Source organism: Haliotis cracherodii, unplaced genomic scaffold (assembly GCF_022045235.1).
Source record: "Haliotis cracherodii isolate W230 unplaced genomic scaffold, xgHalCrac1.p SCAF_4, whole genome shotgun sequence".
Lineage (NCBI taxonomy): Eukaryota > Metazoa > Mollusca > Gastropoda > Lepetellida > Haliotidae > Haliotis > Haliotis cracherodii.
The window spans coordinates 13,794,166-13,807,302 of record NW_027266297.1 but is presented as its reverse complement, the minus strand read 5'-3'; the positions used below and the strand labels follow the sequence as shown (position 1 = coordinate 13,807,302).

The 13,137-nt window shown below is 42.8% G+C and overlaps 1 pseudogene; it reads left to right on the top strand.

Moving 5' to 3' along the window:
- The first annotated feature begins 11,130 nt into the window (after positions 1-11,130).
- On the top strand, positions 11,131-12,493 carry LOC139480035 (uncharacterized; annotated as a pseudogene).
- The last annotated feature ends 644 nt before the right edge of the window (positions 12,494-13,137 follow it).

Sequence of the window (13,137 nt, the reverse complement as noted above, 5' to 3'; positions counted from 1 at the left end):
CTCCATAATACAGATTTTATCATTTTATATTTTTTAACAATGTAGAAGGAGAGACTTCTGCCATATATGCTCGGAACATATAATGATATGGTCAAGTCACTGCACATCATAATTGTGTCTGGCGTTCAGGAGGTTGAGTTGTCTCACCTCAGGTTCTCCATGACAATAACCCGTACACGCACTGTGATGAGGACAAACGTGCCTTGATACCTAAAGAAGACGACGGCGAAATTATAAACGAGATATTTGAAGCCACAGCCACATCCAAGAAGACCTCTAGCCAGTACGATTTTTGTACTCAAGCGGAACCAAGCAAATCATGCACAGATGCAGCAAGCTGAACGAATGGTGAAGAGCAGGAAACGTGTTTTATCAGCAGTTCAGTCACAGAAACATAATAGCTGCTGTCATGGAATGCAGTGTCAGTGGCTTATACACGATTGCTGTGAAAAATGGGAAACTGAATGGGAAGTTTTCCCTGATATGATATATTCCCTTTAACGTATACACCAGGGTCCCAAGCGGTTACAGTCCCTAAACATACGTTCCCCTTGTTTACGCAACAGCCCCATGAGGCATACATGTAACACACGTTCCACTTGTTTAAACCACAACCCCGTCAGATATACATGTAACAAACGTTCCACTTGTTTACTCTGCAAACGCATGAGACATACATGTAACACACGTTCCACTTGTTTACTCCGCAACCCCAATAGACATACATGTAACACACGTTCCACTTGTTTACTCCACAACCCCAATAGACACACATGTAACACACGTTTCCCTTGTTTACTCTGAAACCCCAATAGACATACATGTAACACACGTTCCACTTGTTTACTCCGCAACCCCATGAGACATACATGTAACAAACGTTCCCCTTGCTTACTCCACAACCCCAATAGACATACATGTAACACACGTTCCACTTGTTTACTCCACAACCCCAATAGACATACATGAAACACAGGTTTCCCTTGTTTACTCTGAAACCCCAATAGACATACATGTAACACACGTTCCACTTGTTTACTCTGAAACCCCAATAGACATACATGTAACACACGTTCCCCTTGTTTACTCCACAACCCCAATAGACATACATGTAACACACGTTCCACTTGTTTACTCTGAAACCCCAATAGACATACATGTAACACACGTTCCACTTGTTTACTCCACAACCCCAATAGACATACATGTAACACACGTTCCACTTGTTTACTCTGAAACCCCAATAGACATACATGTAACACACGTTCCACTTGTTTACTCCACAACCCCAATAGACATACATGTAACACACGTTCCACTTGTTTACTCCACAACTCCACGAGACATACATGTAACACACGTTCCACTTGTTTACTCCACAACCCCAATAGACATACATGTAACACACGTTCCACTTGTTTAAACCACAACCCCATGAGACATACAGGTAAAACACGTTCCACTTGTTTACTCAACAACCCCATGAGACATACATGTAACACACGTTCCACTTGTTTACACCAAAACCCCAATAGACATACATGTAACACACGTTCCACTTGTTTACTCCACAACCCCAATAGACATACTTGTAACACACGTTCCACTTGTTTACTCCACAACCCCAATAGACATACATGTAACACACGTTCCACTTGTTTACTCCACAACTCCACGAGACATACATGTAACACACGTTCCACTTGTTTACTCCGCAACCCCACGATACATACATGTAACACACGTTCCACTTGTTTACTCCGCAACCCCATCAGACATACATGTAACATACGTTCCCTTCTTTACCCCACAGCCCCATGAGGAATAACACACGTTCCCCTTTTTCACACCACAACCCCACGAGGAATAACACACGTTCCCCCTTTTTACACCACAACCCCACGAGGAATAACACACGTTACTCTTGTTCACGCCACAACTCCACGAGGAATAACATAGGTTCCCCTTGTTTACACAACAGCCCCATGAGGAATAACACACGTTCCCCTTGTTTACACAACAGCCCCATGAGACATACATTTCCCCTTATTTGCGCCACAGTCCTATGAGGCATAACATATGTTCATTTTGTTTACGCCAAAGCCTTCTACACCTCACCGGTACATACATCACAGCCCTGTTGATCCATACCCACTCCGTGCGTTGGCGTCAGCAATACATCCTCTTTGTGTTCGTCAAACGCCCTAAAGGTGTGACATACACGTACATCCTCAGCTGCTTACCATTCTTTTTTAAAGCATTACATGTCTGGCACACAACAAATGTATTTAATTAATACAGACAGACGTGGCGAAGGTTGTAGCAGTGGTAGTGCAGGTAGACGTGTTGGAGGTTGTGGTAGAGGTAGTGCTGGTAGACGTGGTGGGGGTTGTGGCCGTGGTAGTGCAGGTAGATGTGGCAGAGGTTGTGGCCGTGGTAGTGCTGATAGACGTGGTGGAGGTTGTAGCAGTGGTAGTGCTTGTAGATGTGGCGCAGGTTGTAGCAGTAGCAGTGCTGGTAGAGGTGGTGGAGGTTGTAGCTGTGGTAATGTTGGTAGATGTGACGGAGGTTGTAGCAGTGGTAGTGCTGGCAGACGAAGTGGAGGTTGTAGTCGTGGTAGTGCAGGTAGATGTGGAAAAGGTTGTAGTCGTGGTAGTGCAGGTAGATGTGGAAAAGGTTGTAGCCGTGGTAGTGCAGGTAGACGTGGCGGAGGGTTTAGCAGTAGTAGTGTTGGTTAATGTGACGGAGGTTTTAGCAGTAGAAGTGTTGGTAGATGTGGTGGAGGTTGTAGCCGTGGTAGTGCAGGTAGACGCGGCGCAGGTTGTAGCAGTCGTAGTGCTGGTAGACGCGGAGGAGGTTGTAGCTGTAGTAGTGCTGGTAGATGTGACGGAGGTTGTAGCCGTGGTAGTGCAGGTAGACGCGGCGCAGGTTGTAGCAGTCGTAGTGCTGGTAGACGCGGAGGAGGTTGTAGCTGTAGTAGTGCTGGTAGATGTGACGGAGGTTGTAGCCGTGGTAGTGCAGGTAGACGCGGTGGAGGTTGTGGCAGTAGTAGTGCTGGTAGATGTTGTGGAGGTTGTAGCGTTGTAGAGTTGGTAGACTGTGGGGGTTGTAGCCGTGGTACTGCAGGTAGACGGGGTGGAGGTTGTATCCGTATAGTAGTGCTGGTAGACGCGGTGGGGGTTGTAGCAGTGGTAGTGCTGGTAGATGTGGTGAAGGTTGTAGCAATGGTACTGCAGGTAGACGTGGTGGAGGTTGTAGCAATGGTACTGCAGGTAGACGTGGTGGAGGTTGTAGCAATGGTACTGCAGGTAGACGTGGTGGAGGTTGTAGCAATGGTACTGCAGGTAGACGTGGTGGAGGTTGTAGCAATGGTACTGCAGGTAGGTAGACGTGGTGGAGGTTGTAGCAATGGTAGTGCAGGTAGATGTTGCGGAGGTTGCAAAAGTAGTAGTGGTGGTAGACATTGTGGAGGTTGTGGCAGTACTAGTGCTGGTAGACATGGTTGGAGGTTGTATCAGTGGTAGTGTTGGTAGATGTGGCGGAGGTTGTGGCCGTGGTAGTACAGGTGGACGTGATGGATGTTGTAGCAGTAGTAGTACTGGTAGATGTGGTGAAGGTTGGAGCAGTGGTAGTGCTGGTAGACATGGTGGAGGTTGTAGCAGTGGTACTGCAGGTAGATGTGGCGGAGGTTGCAGCAGTAGTAGTGGTGGTAGACATGGTGGAGGTTGTGGCTGTACTAGTGCTGGTAGACGTAGTGGAGGTTGTAGCAGTGGTAGTGCTGGTAGACATGGTGGATATTGTAGCAGTAGTATGTAACTTGCTAAAAATACTTAATACTGTAATCCCTCGGTAGTTATCGGGTGTATTAGTATCCCCTTTCTTGTGTAATGGTACAATTTGGCCAGTCGACCAGGAGATATAGGGACAGGAAATATAGGGAACTAACACATCATATGCGTATTTGAACATTTCAGCAATAAGCTTATCACTGCCGGCAGCTTTGCCTATTTTCAATTTGTTAATTGCCTCAATTACCTCCTGCTGTTCAATTGGCGAGTCTAAGATAGATTGTGCTAAGTCATCAAAGTTGTTATCTGGTACAGTGTTATCTTCATCCCCCATTTCTGAATCGAACAACCACTTAAAATGTGGAAACCATTGCTCAATATTTATATTTGGCTTAGGACGGACAGTGGTAGCAGACAAACGTTTCAAATTTGCCCAAAATATTTTACTGTTATCCAAGTTACTCTGTACATTGTCTTGATATAACTTTTTTTTTTCACGAATAACATGTGTATAAGTATTTCTTAACTTAATATAATTACAAAGTGATGACGAATCTTTTAGTGATCGGAAAACCTTAAGAAGCCTACATCTTTCACAGCGGTGGTATTCACACTCCTTATCGAACCATGGCTGTTTACTTCTAGAAATATAAGAAGGGCGTTTCATACATTTCGCAGCGGTACATAAAACATCTGAAAATACCTCAACTGCTTTATCAATTTTACCTGAAGCGATAAAATCTGAACACTTGTCAAGCATTGAAATAGAATTTGTAGACAGTAAACTGTCTCTAAAAGTTTGAGTTTTGTCCTCGTTCCACACAAAGCGGTAGCTGTCCCCTGGGTCTCGTGCAACACACTCACGGTCTCTCGATCCAGCATTGGCACGTGCATGAAATGAACATGTAACTGGCATATGGGTCGACTCTGTTCTATTTTCAATGTCAAACTGTTTGCACAACATAAACAATGAAGGGGATGCAACAATATAGTCGATTACGCTTTTGCCATTGTGGCTGTTGACGGTATAGTCACCTTTTGCCGCGTCTGATCCACATCGGCCATTGAAGATGCACAAACTCAAGGCACTACATACGTTTAGTAATATCTTACCAAGGCGATTAACAGTAGTATCACAAGAGAAACGTTTGGTGATCACATTGCCATAAATATCAGAAGGTTCCTGAATGCCAAGCTTTTCAGCAATATCACTCTCTGCGGCATCGGGTTCATTACCGGTTCGGGAATTAAAGTCACCTCCAAGCATGATAAACATATCACCATATTTTTGTATAACATCTAACAAGGATTCAAATAATAAACTTATTCCACATTTTGTTGATTTACCACTGTCCCAAGTTGACCCATCAGGATTGACATAAACACAAGCTACCAACACATCTTTTTCTAGCTTAAATACCGATTTATCCAAAATAACATATATCACATTCTGTCCAATAATGTGACCTTTGACATAATTGACTAGAGACTTTCACAGTCTTTGGCCCATGTTTCTGTGAGTCCAATAAAGTCAAACTGTGTGATATATGAAACAAATTCATTGTCTTGAAGTTTATTAGTAATACCGGAAATGTTCCAGAACAAAAAATCTGAAATTGATTTAGTAACACAGCGATAATCCGGGCCTCGGCCACACCTCTATTTATTATTAGTATCTGTATCCTGCCTATCTGAATGCTGTTGGTAATCCTTAACTTGCTTGTTGTTACGTCTCAAATCCTGGAGTACTTTCCTCTGTTATGTGGTGAGATCACTACCTATACCATATCCACTCTCCTTCAGTTTATCGCGCAGGCCTATTGCTCTCACTTTGCAGTCTATAGAATTGAATCGAACTATAATAGGTCTCGGGCGATTAGACTTTGTATAGCCAATCCTATGGGCGTTCACAATGTCACTTGCTGAAAATGGAGTACCATCATTATGGGTGTTCAGTGTTTCGCAAATAACTTCCTTTATGTTCATTTTAATGTCATCAGTTTTTTCAGCGACACCATTCATCAGTATATTCTGCTTCCGGCTGCACTGTTCTGTTGCAGCAGTAGTAGTGCTGGTAGACGTGGTGGAGGTTGTGACAGTGGTAGTGCAGGTAGACGCGGCTGGGGTTGTAGCTGTGGCAGTGCTGATAGATGTGGTGGAGGTTGTAGGAGTAGAAGTGCTGGTAGATGTGTTGGAGGTTGAAGAAGTGGTAGAGTTGGTAGATGTGGTGGATGTTTTAGCAATGGTAGTGCAGGTAGACATGGTGGATGTTGTAGCAGTGGTAGTGCTGGTAGACGTGGTGGAGGTTGTAGCAGTAGTAGTGCTGGTAGATGTGGTGGAGGTTGCAGCAGCAGTAGTGCTGGTAGACATGGCGGAGGTTGTGGCAGTGGTAGTGTTGGTAGCTGTGGTGGAGGTTGTAGCCGTGGTAGTGCTGGTAGACGTGGTTGAGGTTGTGGCAGTAGAAGTGCTGGTAGATGTGGTGGAGGTTGTAGCAGTGGTTGTGCAGGTAGATGTGGTGAAGGTTGTGGCAGTGGTAGAGGGTGTAGCAGTGTTAGAGAGTGTAGCAGTGTTAGAGAGTGTAGAAGTGTTAGAGGGTGTAGCAGCATGAGAGGTTGTAGCAGTGTTAGAGGGTATAGCAGCGTTTGAGGTTCTAGCAGTGTTAGAGGGGGTAGCAGTGTTAACTCTTAACACTTTATATACGGGCAGATGGAACAGCTCGTCAAACCTGATTGGCAAGAGTACTTAACACTTACATATACGGGATTGGCCATGACTTCCACGACATCACCCACATGTAGATCGATAATGAGCTGCGTGTCTATAACATTTCAGATTGCAGTTTGAGAGGACTAGAGGTGACATCTCTTGGTAACAGTCTTCAACATCACAAGGTTATTTGTTTTGGATTGCACTGATATTTAACTGCACTGGAACAGTTGCATCGTTACTTCATCGTTGGATAGCACTAACGCAGGATGTAAAGTACAGGATGAGTAAGTGTTTTAAGTTCAGCACCGTTGGAACAGTATTCATTTGAATCGGGGCATGTTAGCTTATTGTTTAGGGAGATCCCGATGTAATACACAGGGATTTACATGAGCATGTGTATCATACTGATTTTACTAAACAAGTGCCATAATTCTTGCATTTCCCAAGCGAAAGTGAGGTTATTATTTGAACTCTTACAAGAGTTTCATAAAATCAGTATTATCACAAGCGAGTATAATACTTTCTTGAATACTCATTATTCATTATTTATCATTTTGAGCTCATAAAAGCACATATCACGACTACCGGCATGTCCTTTACGCACGCACGCAAAGGGAAAGGAGCAGTCTTTTCAAAGGGCATATGGAAATACATTGTTCGTTGCATTGCTTGCTACCATTTCCATCTGTAATACAAACTAAATGATCATTTTATGATAAATACACTATCAATGGTCCTGTGAATACCAAAAACTAAAACGTCGCCTGGCTGGGTCCTGACTGAGCAAGGGTCGAATTTCAACCAATACCCAGAGAATTGCGGTACCTGATGCTAGTGGCTTGACTTGACTTGACTTGATCAAGACTTGATCAATGTACCATCTCCACATGTCCTCCACACGTCTCCACATGCCTCCACACGTCTCCACATGTCTCCTTACGTAACCACATGTCCTCCACACGTAACCACATGTCCCCCACACGTAACCACATGCCTCCACACGTCTCCACATGTCTCCTTACGTAAGCACATGTCCTCCACACGTCTCCACATGTCTCCTTACGTAACCACATGTCCTCCACACGTCTCCACATGTCTCCTTACGTAACACGTCGCAAACGTCTCCACATATCCCCCACACGTCTCCACACGTTTCCACATGTCCTCAACACGTCTCCACATGTCGTCAACACGTCTCCACTCGTCTCCATATGTCATCAACACGTCTTCACACGTCTCCATATGTCATCAACAAGTCTCCAAACGTCTCCACATGTCCCCCACAAATTTGAGGACTCTACCCTCTCCAGTATTGCTGGTGATACAACTTTAAGAAAAGCGGTTAACTTCACCATTCCAAAATTTGATATATTTTCTCATGAAATTTCCAATGTTTTGGCCAATGATCAAAAGTCCCATCTCAGTCTCAAACGTGTTGCTGAAAGGGCAAGATAAGAACAAACTGTATTTTTAGTCTATTGCGGAACCATTGCTTGATGGTCCAATCACTTTACCGAGTTCCTGGCCTAATACCAATGCAATTATAGCCATCACTGCGCCGGCTATGTCAGTTCTCTCAATTATTTTGGTTATTTGGATGGTTTTCAAAGTTGGTGACTCCTGTTGCGCCAGATAAGCAGTATAGCCTCCAGTACTAAATTATAATTCATAAACCACTTCTAGTCCCAGCTTCGTTGTCTCTGATCTTGCTGACAATCATGTTTTAATCCTTCTAGGATGCACACTTGCTGTTGATTCTATTCTTCTCCTTCTCATCTATGAACGCAATCCTGGGACTCACAATGGTATCGTTCTTGAGCTCACCATTGGTCCTGCATGTTTCACTGTTCCTATTCTGGCTCTTGGGATATTCAACCTCCATACACGGTGGAACAGCTCCGAGTCTCTGGATATTTCTTTCCACCCTTACTGTTGAACGGCCCGCCTTTTCTGTGACTAACCTGACCAAAACGTCTCTCTCTGTCCCGAACACTCTTCGAGTCTCTTTCTTTACTGCCCATAAACTCCAGAAAATGTTCAACCAACTTTTGGCTGCCTACATTCTTATGGTTCATGATGGTAGATACCAAAGTTTAGATCCTTCTTGTATGTTAAAGGTATTTTAAGTGGGCTGTCTAAACAGTGCATACCTTTTATCGTGTTCTTATATTGTTTGCTGTTTTACTTAAAATTGTTTTATGTACTTTTGTATGTATTTGTATTATGGTACCGTCAACATAGGTTTTACAAAAATATTAATAGATTTTTGTGGTCAAAAGCTCCATGACGTCCAGGGGTACTATAACAGTGCCAATAATAATTATATTTTTCTTCAATTTTATCAAATTTAAATATATTCTACTACTTTAGGTTTCACATTCCCAAGCCAGTAAACGCTACAAAGTTTACAGGACTTGTATCATAATACGTAACGCTTGGAGATGCAAGCTGTCGAAACCAGTCAAATAAGCTGGCAGATGCTAATACGCTAGCGCTATTGACATTCTCGACCCGGCTGACCAGTTACTGACCCGGCCGACCAGCCTATAAACATTTAACTAAGCAAACCAGCACATCAAAACTTCAATAATTTGACCAACATGTGGTAAGCCATTGTTATTAATTCCAAACTGAACAGATGGGTAGTTAAATGCTTTCAAACGCGGACAGGAGGTCTAGGGTATAAATGCAGGGGTATCTTGACAGTTAGTCATTTCTGTATTTCGCCTAAAAACCTCTCAGTCTGTTTTTGAAGGTAAGTCACTTTTACTTATTACTTTGAAATTTTTGTTAAATTTGCTGTAAATAATTCTAACTTTGTTACTCTGCTGGTACAATGAACTTATGTTACAGTTAATCAAAATGTACGGTTTCGAAATCTACGATTTGGCGGCTTTCTGTTAATTTCGTGTAGTTCAAGTAGACATCAAATACTATACTGAATAATGGAGAAAAATAGAGAGTCCCGGATAAAATACTAGCGTCAGTATTCCAGTCGTTTAAGTATTAATCTAGCATATTACGCTCTTTTAGTTGTGGAAGTCGTGGATGCTTATTAAACATCATGTTCAACGTGTATAACGTTTTCTGTATCAAGTGACTTGGTGGTCAACGTGTGATATTATCTGCATTTATATTTTTGTCTTGTTATTTGTCTCATTGTTTGTATTTTCACGGGAAACATTTCATGGTTCAATATTAATGAGTGGCATAGCTAAATGTATCTATTTGAAGATAACCAGTCTGTGACCGTATATGTCTGGAATACAATGCACGAAAAGTAAAACTGTTTCTGTAGCTAAATGCGCACAGACTTGGCAATGTCTTATAAATATTTTCATATAAGTGCATCTGCACTATCGTGAAGCGCCGGTAGATTTTGTGTTTCATATTGTAGAATAGTCCATAAAGATACAGGCATTTCAGTGGCAGTCTCATATATACTGAACCGCAAAAGAAACGTCACCATTGACAAACCTTATTTGTCCAAACACTGTAAACATATATCATAGGCAGTTTGGCAGGGTATATAGGTTTTAACAGGGAGTCTATATATTTTAACAGGGAGTGTATATACGTTTTATATATTCCCTTAATTAAGTAAGTTGATTATATCTATTTAAATAAACAGAGTGCTGCCAATACAAATTATAACAGCAGCTGGGGTATCATTACTATGGCCAGCAGCACAGAGTCATGTGCGGGTCAGCGGGGTGTAATTAATGCCAGAGAATAGCCGGTTGGCCACTGAAGCTTAACTTTGTGGATAAGGTGCGGGATACTGCAGGCTGACCATGTATGTAACGTAACACGATACATTGCAGTCTGACAGTGAGGGTTAAAGATAGTACGCTTTCTGTGAGGGGGACTTGACCCTCGGACAGCGGCTAGGCAGGTTGGCACTCTTACGCCTCAGAGATCCTGCTTGGCCATACTACTATGTAGTTATATAGACATATTAAGATCACGAATAAACGTTGTGGACCCACAGACGGACTTGTGTGTTGATATAAGAGAAATATCCGGTAGAGCATCAACGTCTACCTAGGATATATTGGTGGAGCTTCGATCCTCGGTACCTCAAACCCAATGCAACAAGATAAAGAAGTTAGTCAACACAAAGTGAATCGTTATTTCGTCTTGGGTCCACAACAATCACGACAACAACCAACAACCAACTCTGGTTCGTCTATCCTCAAGCTATTCTGTGCTCATCATTATTGTCCTCATTGTTCTTACTCGGAGACATTGTTACCACCCTAAAAGGCCAACCCCTTCAGCCGTCCCGGGGACCAGCAACTTTTCCAGGATACAACAGAAAAAGAACCCAGGATTCCTTGTTTCGTCACACCCCTCCCTCAACCATCAAGAGGTGATTTCGAAGACTGACATTTTCATCGACGACCACTGTGTCAACAACATCAAGTTCCACTTAACCAAGACATTTGTTTCATTCCGGTAATTCCTGTGTGTTTGTGCCAGCCACTATCTCAAAAGAAACAGTCCTCAAAGGCATTGTGATTTGCAGTGAATATTTGTTGTAATTAAGGTGCTATAGCCCTTCATATTTGTGACATTCGTAGGAACAGTTTTGGTAAGCATTATTTCATATATTGTATTACAATCAACAAGAATGACTTGTTACGCTCTGAAACCCCTCAATGCCAATGAACGTCTTCCCCTAGCCTCCCCCGAAGTCATGAGTCCTCCCATAGTATACCAGTCCTTACAGTCTAGAAATGGTTCAGCCCAACAAGAAACTATTTTCACTCCCCGATGGGAAACCTTGTATGCAACCGGGTCACCACGACCTCGTTCACCACAGCCTCAACACCCCCAGGACCCCAATCAAACTCCCCCATCTTACTTGCCTCCTCCATCACAGTGTACCTCCCTCTCCTCCCCTACCCCCTCCCAATCTGAAATACCTGAAACATGTCCGCTGACCAATCGCCCGAGACCACACGCTGATAAACCTTCGTCCACTGATGATCGCACCTCTTTATTAAGACTCATTAACTGCTCCCGCCTCCCGCTCTCCATGTATGATGGCAAGGATTCCATTGCTGCTGTTTCATGGCTGAAACGCTTTGAAAACTTTGCTTCAGTACAAAAGTATTCTGAAGAAGACCAAACAAAAATATTCCCCTTTATTTAACTGATCTCGCAGCTGAATGGTACGATGGTATCAACAATATTTCACTTATGTCTTGGTCTGAGTTGAGACAAGCCTTTTTACGGAGATATGCACCTTCCGCAGTAGGTCTTGTAACTCGACAAAATGATTTATTGGACAGAAAACAGAGGGAAGGTGAACCTTTCCGATCATTCCTCCAGTCCATACGACATGAGGCAGAACTTCTACAAAGAAATGAAGACATGTACATCAAAGATCTTATTCTCCGTAATGCTCTTCCCAATATCCGCATGTTCATCCTGACACGCCCCCTCACCTCCTTAGAACAGGTCACAGGTAGTGCGGAGATAGCCGAGGCCATGTCAGGGTGGACTGACTCCAGATCTGGTGAAACCATGACCGCTATAAATGAACTCACAGTTAAAGTCAATACTCTCCACACCCATCATGCCAATGCAATAGGATCAGATACTGGGCCAAAGAAAGAGCATTCATGTCAGTCAGGATCCATTCCATCACCATATTCCCAAGCACAACATGTGAACCACGGGTCTCAGTCCCCAACTCATCAACCAAGGTTATCACAATACCGACCTAGCATGTATAATCAAGGACCCCAATCTGTGCCCTTTAACGACTCCATGGGATTCCAATGTGAATATAATGCTCGTTCTCTTGACCAGTTCATGTGGTATCATCAAAACCTCTTGCTACGATGTCTTAGTATTGCTCATATTTTCACCACTCTCATTTTGACCATGTACCCTTTTGTAAACCTGGTGCTAACGAAACTCAACCCATACCTATCAACAGTCTATTAACGCTCATAGGATTTAATGTTCTTGTATTAAAGTGTACCCTTGGTGCGAGTGTGTGACAATGATGTCGATTTGTTGAAGTTAATTACATCATTAAAAACAGTGTATTTTAAGCAAGATGTCTTATTTTTTACGTAATATATGGATTACGACTGTGGAATAGTGCATCATTTTGTGAGTGTTCAAATATCATTATGTAATGTTCACATGTCTACTAGCCATTAACAGGTGTTCAGACTTATCATCATTCATTATCTTTCATTTGGTGTTCCTTAGTATATGCTCTTACCCGTTATAGACCCTTTGCTAGCGGGGGTTGGAAATGAGTAGTTACGATTATCTGTCCCTATATGATTCTTAATACATCATTGAAAATGAATGCATATATATTCCCTATGTGAGCTGTTGTCTATTTATGAAAAATGTCCACCTGTTTGAAGTATAAATGTGTGTTGAAAGTAGGTTTGGAATAGGCTTGTCTTATGTACTGTAATGTGGAGAGAGAGAGAGAGAGAGAAAGAGAGAGAGAGAGAGAGAGAGAGGTGTAGTACGGGTGCGAGAGAGAGAGAGGGAGGGAGAGAGAGAAAGGAAAGGAGAGAGAGAGAGAGATGGCTGCTGATAGGATAAATGAAAAAAGAAATGACAGAATACAAAAGAAAAACTGACATGTATGGTAGATAGGGTG